The sequence below is a fragment of the Aptenodytes patagonicus genome, chromosome 3 (genome assembly GCF_965638725.1).
Source record: "Aptenodytes patagonicus chromosome 3, bAptPat1.pri.cur, whole genome shotgun sequence".
Lineage (NCBI taxonomy): Eukaryota > Metazoa > Chordata > Aves > Sphenisciformes > Spheniscidae > Aptenodytes > Aptenodytes patagonicus.
Window position 1 is genome coordinate 80449276 of NC_134951.1, and position 8050 is coordinate 80457325.

Below are 8050 nucleotides of genomic sequence, written 5' to 3' on the forward strand. Positions count from 1 at the left end.
CTTTCAAGCCACACGTCCTGAGGTACCGTATAAAATGCTGCAGTTCTAGCTAAGTTTTCTAAGGGATAGGTAAAGTAAATTAGGCAATTAGACCTAATCTTAGATTTAAAAATTGAAAATCCATCAGTGTCTCTGTCTTGCAAAGAAAATACATTTCAAAATCTAAACGGCAAAAGTATCCTTACAAAAAAACCCTCCTGTACTCCTGACAGCCTGCCTGTGAATGGCTTTCATGAATTTCTAATATATTTTTCTTTTGTTCATTTTTTCTAAAAACTTTGGACCCTAGAAGCTTTTAAGAAGGAGGAGTTTTGAAAGTGGAGCAATAGGAAGTTCTAAATATTTTATTAGTGATTTATGAAAACATGTTTTTGCTTTATTCCTTTAATAGAAAAAAATCGTGACAGCAAAATCATGAGGATTAATGTATGAAAATGTATTGCATGGCAGCTTCTGAGTAATGCATTTATAAACAGTTTCTTTTTTTAAAAATTTTATGTCAAAATGGATTACAAGAAGACTAGCAAATTATTGTAGTCAGATTAAATACAATACACAGTCCATGAGTTTTTCTGTAATGTCTCCTGCGTCCTGACTGAGATCACCCAGTCTTCATGTAGTTCCCTATAGGAATAGGGAACATAACAGGAATGTCATGTTACTTTTGTTCACTTCCTTGGTTTAAAGCAAAGAGTAAAGCAGGTGAACCTCTGAAAAGTTTAATGTAGGAAAAATGCTTCTTGATTTAAGTTGGGTTTCATCCAAAATCTATTTTTCAGTCTATTTAGTCCTTTTTGCAGTTGTTGGTGAACCTGTGCCCTTCATGGTGTACAGGTAATGATTCACTTTTAAACACTAATACGACTAGAGTTGTATGTTCTACATGATCTGTCAAAACTAAGAAACAATAAAGAGCTGCAGAAGGAAAAAAAACAACCCACAGATGAAGGACGAAAGTGAGATAGAAACCATCAAAATAGAGAACTTGAGGCAGACAAAGGCTGGGTAACCATTTTGACAAGCTGACTGGAAGTCACTGTGCTTTATACTGTGAGGGCTTCATCCAAGTTTCACTGGTGACAGTAGAGAAGCTTCAGTAGGCTTTAATGCAAACCTAATTCAGCCAATTTATTGAATGATTTCTTCATTTTTGTGACACCAGTCTTGTTGCTGAGCAGGGATGAGGAGGAAGGAGACGAGGGAAAGCCAAAGGAAAGTTGACCACACAAATGTAATGTTGGAGGCATTAGACTGCGTGGGGCTGTTCAGCCTCTACAAAGAACCAAACTCATTCCCATGGAAACCAATGTTCGAAGATGAATAAGTAGCCTGGCTCTCAGCAGTTCCCTTTCCTTTTTCTCTTTTCTTCTCTCTTGGGACGTTTTGTTGTTGTTTTTGGTAAAGGGAAAGAAAGACGCTCTTCACCTCCAAGCAGCTTGAGAAAAGACTGGCAACATTCATTCCACTAATAAGGTGGCAATTAACGCAAAGAGGAATGTCCTGGATTTCTCAAAGAGAAGTATTTTCCAACAGGAGCTAGTCAAGATGTTGATGAGGTTTTGTTTCTCTTTTTTGTTGTTGTTGTTGTTGTTGTTTAAATGGGATGTACACTTTCTGGAAGAGGGGGCTGCTAAACTGGTGTTGTAAGTCTGCCCTCACGTGTTGGGTTTTAACTCTTCAGGAGAGAAAGTATAAGTGAGCTCAGTGGAATCCACCAGATGTATTGTGGCACCACCCAGGCAGAGATCCTCAGGTCTGCTCGGTTTTTTTAATTTTAAGTTTTAGGTGCTGATGTACGCGTAGCAATGGGTTACACACAGAGGGAATAGCCGGAGGTATGCACTATTCATTTGATGTAGCAGATACGGGTCATTATCATTCCTGCGCTTAGTAGATAATGAATTCAAAGGGAACGTTACAAAGGTGTTACTGATGGTATCAGTGTTATAATGTGTTGCAACTATTGACTGACATAAAAAGAGACAGCCAAAGGTAGGCTGAAAAACAGGAGAATTATCAACTAACTTTCAGTAAGCAAGGAACATAGTCTCAGTAGTCTGAAAAAAATCTTTTGCATTTGGCTTCTTGTGAGGACAGTTTCTGAGAATAGAAAATGTCATAGGGAATAGCGTCATGTGGGAAATTTCCAGTGTGAGTCAGCATGAAACTGTGCTTAGATGGGGCACGAGTTGTTCTGCAGGCTTCAAAACTAATGAAGCCAGGTCTCCTGCAGGCTTGCACCTGGGGCCGACTGACTGTGGCATCTCTGAAAGTGTCAGTGCCTGCTGAACACTGTTGGTGCAACAAGCACCTATAGAAGACCTTTTCCATCCAAAGGAAGACATCTTCCATGTGGATCCTCTGATACCTAAATGACGATCTCATGCTGCAGCTTTTCCTTTATCAGGGAATAAATTTTGGTTGCTCTCCCTTCTCCCTCTCCAGACATCTGTTTTTACAAAACTTGTAGGAACATAATTGTCTTTGAGAGCTCTGTCCCTCTATTCCACTTGGCTGACATCAGTCAGTAGGCTCAAAATTAGTAGGGAAACCAGCCAGACAAAATTATTGCCTAAGCCTCATTTCCTTAGGAAACTAGGCTAAAAAGTTAATATTAGCAATAACTCCTGAATTGGAGCTACCGCTGGGCGAAGGCAGTGTGGCACCGAAGCTGTGTATGCCAAAGCGCAGTCTGATGTGTCGCTCCCATTGTGCTTTTGCTGTAAACTTTCTCCCGGGCCCCGTTAGCAAACAAACCTTCCTCCAGCTGCTGTGTGGGTGAACGGTCATAGCAGTCTCCTCAGCAGGGGGGAGTCAGAACCTCTTTGCTCCTTGGCTTACTCACTGGTGTTTTTGGGATGTGAACCACTGCTTACCAGAAAGTGACGGAGACCACACATCCGTTTAATCTGGACATTCCCTGGCCTTCTGAATATTTTAGACCTGCACTCAAATCAGCAGTTTGCAATGGTTTCATCTCCTGTTACTGAGTAATTCATTTCCATGGCAAATTTTTTTTTTAAATCTTTTAAAAGGCCTACATGTTCTTCTCCACCTGAGTATATGAGTGTCAATTTGGTTTAACCTATCTATCTGCAGTCCTTAAATTGTTTTTGAATTTACTTTTTTTTACATAGTTTTACGTTTTCTTTCTAGATAATGAATTATGGATGTGCAGTGTGAGAAATGTATTTTCTGCTGCAGTGGATGGAAACCTGGGTCTCCATTGCTGCCTAGGGTCTGCATTTTCATCTGCACTGTGTTGTTCATGGTATGTATCCCCCCTTTCCTCCTTCCCCTTTCTCAGAACAGTGCTTAAGAAATTGCATTTGTCTTTGCAGAAAACTGAAATGCTCATCTCTGTTTCAAAAAAAAAAAAAAAAAAAAAGAAAGGAAAAAACACATTTCACAGCAGACTCTTCCTTCTTCATCACATATGGTCAGTGATAGTCACCTCGCTGAGATCCGTTCAACTCCCAGTGTGTTTTAAGAAGTCCTTTATATACTAAGAAAGGCATATGGCCAAAGCTGCTTGTGCTGCGATTTCTACTGTGTGAATATGAAGCGCGGCAATGGCATCGTGACTGCTTTCCAGCGTGAGCTTATCTTCAGTATTTTGTTTTATCCTGGAGGCATTGACCTTTCTATTATTAGCCTCTCTGAAAGGAAGGAGTACAACCATGTCTTGTCTGTATCATCTTGTTTATGGTTTATATGCGGCTCAAAGTTCTGCCAGAAACTTAGTGTCATTTTACTGCCTGGTTTTACATTCTGCCTGTGATGTACTAATTATCGGGGTGTGACAGAGCACTTATTTCCTATCATAAACCAGGGCTGTTATCCAGGAATGAAATTTTGTTCGAGTCATGAAAGGATGTAACAATATGAAGTATTCTCTGAGGGCCATACTCTCATCCTGTTGACATTGATGGGAATGTTACTTTTGTCTTCACTGCGAGAGCCACATAATGAGACAATGGCATTACAATGCCTGCTTTTATTTTTTTTTAAAGAAACATTTCCCCACAGTGCTGTGAGCACTGGACAGTTGTATACCTCAGCTGAGTACCTGGTGCAGCACTAGCACAGGATATTTAGTATGCTAGAAAGCTACAGTCTTTGTGGATATAAATCAGCATATTTCCTTCCACATCAGGGGCAGTGTACTGTTTTATATTATGGGGAAATCTTGCTCTCAGCTTCAAGCTGCCATTTCCTTCCCCTTTTAGAAAGGAAAAAGCAAAGAGACTGCACTTATAATCCATTCCTAGTAAGGGGAGGATGGGAGGAAAGAAATAAAACAATTTGGAGGCTGTGTAGTAGTTTCCTAGTTCCCTACAAGTAGCACACAGTTAATGCACATGACTTAATGGGAATACACTTGCACTCAGCCGCACTTGCCCACGGCAGAAGAGATAATGAAGTTATTTCTGCTTATACCATCACAAGCCCTCACTTGAACAGCAGGAGCACAAGTAGAGACCAGATTCAAACCAAGAGCAAGGGTGAACAGAGTGCAGCCTCCAGCCTGGCCAGGGCTGCTCAGCACCGCTCTTGGAGACGCTGGGTGTTGTTGGACACTTATGCATCATGTTAGAGCCTCACGTTGCTCTAAGTATCGGTGTTTTGTGTATTCACAGGCTGATGGCTATTTCTTCCACGTCTGTGGAAAAGATGGTAAAATTTCAGGACAAGTAAGAAAGTCGGTCTTTTTTGCCAAATTCCAGCAGACTAGACAGCCCACAGTGTTCAGAACATGTGTGATATTATATTGCAGACATTTCTGGTTGTGACAGCAGAATTCAACCCTGAACTCATTTACATGATTAAAACGAAGCCAGAATGTCCCACCATACTTTTATAGCACTGGAATGCAAATTTTGATTTACAGTTCCAAGTCAGTTCCTTTTCTTACTGATATTTCCCCCCTTTTACCCTCCTCCTGAAAAAAAAAAAAAGCATTTGCGTCTTTTACTTCTATCTTAAGCATATCTTTCTGATCTTCTACAGACTGAACCTTGACAATTTTGTAAGGAAATAGATGGTTCTTCTGTTCTACATATCCCATAATTTATTGGCTTCTTGCACCTGTCAAATGCCACATTTCCTCCCTCTGGGACCATGCTCCCATTCATGTAACCCTCCTTGCCCTGTAACTAGAGAAAGAGAGAAAGTTACAGGTGTCAGTTAAGCCATGACTGTTACTTTGATCTTCCCTAGGGTTTTTTTTTATTGGAATGTTTCTTCCTAAGTGTTTTTCCTGTGTAACTTTACTTTCAAATAGAGCAGCTTTTGTTTCGTTTTCAGTAAGCCCGGAGCCCCAATTCTGCTTGTGCCACCAGTGAAAAGTGGAAGCGATTCCCCTGATCTCAGCAGATCCTGCTGGGTTAAACCTCATCCGCACAAAGAGTTCTGGTCTCCCTGTCATCTTATTCAGAAATGAGATCCCTGTTTGTGAATAACCCTTCAAATCCACCCCTTATTTGAGAAAGCACTCAAATACTTTCCTGAATCGGGAATACGGAAAATATTCACTTTTTTAACAGGACAATTTAATGATAAAAAAATCAGGTATATTAAAGGAAAAACAGATCCTTACTCATTTTCCGTGGAAGTGATATATCCTTCGTCAGGACCGGATCTCTTTCTAACTGATGTTCTGCAGCTGAAACAGAAGATGAAAGTATGATGCACACATTATTGGGGAGGCCATTTCCTAGTACTGTTCAAGAGGTTGGACATAGTCACTGCTAGCTCTCTCTGCATCACTGAAATGCAAACAGTTCGGCTCATCTCCGTGCCTTCCAGCCCAGACATTCAGACACTTTAGTAGTAATAAATCCTAAAAAGCACATTTTTAAAACTAATGCTATCAGCCAAGGCAGGCATTTTGCACAGCTTGAGCTGGGCATCTAACCGGACCGCTTTCATTTTTGATCCTGATCTTTCTTTCTTTCTCCCCCTGGTTCTTCTGTCCTCGCAAGAAGACGCCGCTGCCTGTGTGAAATGGCAGGAGGCTGTCCGTGCTTCTGAAATAAATAGTTACCCGTGAGGTTTTCAAAAACCCTGAGAACATTTCTCCGTACACCCTCTTTTTCTTCTTGGTCACGCTTTCCCTTTCTTTCCACGCCGAAGCATTCGCTTTGGGGCAGAGCCCAGGCCATTTCTTTCGGGCTTCCTTTTGCTGCGGCTAGCGATGCCTTTTACTCCCTGCCCTCCTGAAAAGGCTCCCGGACGGTACCGCACACCCGGCACCGGCCCCCTGGGCTCCCCCCAGCCCCGTCGCCCCCCGGGCTCCCCCCAGCCCCGTCGCCCCCTGCCCCGCCAGCCCGCGTCCCTCCGCCAGGGCTGAGGCGAGCAGCCCCGCTCCGGCCGCCGGCTGCGGCGCTCGGGCGCGACGACGCCCGCTGGCGGCAGCGCGGGACACCGGCGGCCCGCCCCGCGCCCCGGCGGCCACCGGCGGGGGGGCCCGCTCGGCGCCTCCTGCCTCTGCCTGCGGGAGCCTCCCGGGGCACATACGCGTCTGTGGCGCACGTATATACATATACATATATCTATATATAATACGCGTACGCTTTAGCCCTCCCTGAAATGAATTTCCATCTCCTTTCAGCGTGAGGTGACGGGATTTAGAAAATTTCAAACTCGTTGGCTCAGCCGCATTTCCCTATGCTTTAACACCCCTACACCAGGCGAGGTGGCTGGGCAACAGAAGCCGGAGGTTCTCGGTAGCGTACGTTTTCTCATCGCAGCCTATTGAACTATTGCCTTTAAAATATTTCTTGTAATATCTCTTTGGAAGTACGTGTTTTAAAAATGTAAGGAGCATCTGTGAGCTTTCTGCTATGTTTATTCAATCCTCAACCCTCCAAACACTTGAGAATTCGAATTATTCAGCTAGGCTTAATGAGGCTGACTCAGAGTAAAGTTATGTGCATAAAAGTCAAGGATAGGAGGCCTTCATGTTATGCATTTTTAGGTGGTTATAGGGCTTTCAATATTAATGTTTACTACTGAACAGTTTAAAGGAGAACTCGGGCTGTACCTTTTCATCAGTGCTTGCCACTTCTTGCCTTGCTGCAAAGGAGCTCTTTGGGGGGGGTCTGGGACATGGAAGTTTGTTTGTGGAAGCACTGCAATCTGTCAGTGCAAATCTGAGGGCTCCGTCTCAGCCACTCCAACCTCAAACCTTGCTAACAGCTACAACTGCTAGCTCTGTGTGGGTTCACGCCACTAACCACTAAGCTCTTAGGTCAATGACTTTCCCTTTGACTCCATTTTCCAGTTGATAGAATGGGGAAAACCACTTTGGATGTCTAAAATGACCAGCACGAAGCATCACCATGGGCTGTACTGTGATCCCTAGCACAAAACAAAAAAATAGGTAAGAAAATTTGACTAGACTAAGAGCCTGCCCATTTCCACATCCCAGCTTGTTTGGGCTTTGCAGGTTGGTTTTTTTTTTTCCTCTTCAGTTGCCTTTGACGCTCCTTTTTCTGGTCCTGAAGAGTACGAGAAGGCCAATTTGCTTGTGGCCTTAGCGGTTCTGGGCAATGGGACTGCAGAAAGGACTGCTGGCCTCGTGCTGGAGATCTGAAGAAGGCAGGCTCTCATATGGCTCTGGAGGGGAAATTGTTCAGGTAGTCTGGCAAAGATGCACATGAGCGAGGGAACTTTTCAGTGCTGGTCTGAACTAAACCTCTAGGGACTCCTCGCAATTAATCCTACAAGCTTCTCCGGGGCTTTATCCTGACCTCATCCCTGCTCCCATTCACACACATAGTAAGAAAAATTCCTGTTGAGTCACCCTGAGGAAATGTTCAGAAGAAAACTCATCTTTTTTTCCTAGATGTGCTTTTTGCTCTGCTAAAGCAGCCGCTGGACGAAGCCAGGTGCCATCCTAGCCGTGCTAGGTGGAGGATTTTGCTGAACGCAGCTGGAGAGCGAGAGTCTCTTTTGGCTTGCCACGGGTGTACAAGGGTGCAACTCTCTTTATTTCATTTACACGGTATGAGAAAGGCCTTAGCATCTCTGCTGTGAGAGCAGAGGA

General features: G+C 43.5%; 1 long non-coding RNA gene across 1 annotated transcript; it reads right to left on the reverse strand.

The window, feature by feature from the left end:
• Positions 1-343: 343 nt before the first annotated feature.
• On the reverse strand, positions 344-6218 carry LOC143158253 (uncharacterized). Its single transcript, XR_012994941.1, has 3 exons — positions 6047-6218; positions 5600-5665; positions 344-4663 (listed from the first exon to the last, which is right to left on the reverse strand). It is a non-coding gene; the product is annotated as an uncharacterized LOC143158253 (long non-coding RNA).
• Between the last annotated feature and the right edge of the window lie 1832 nt (positions 6219-8050).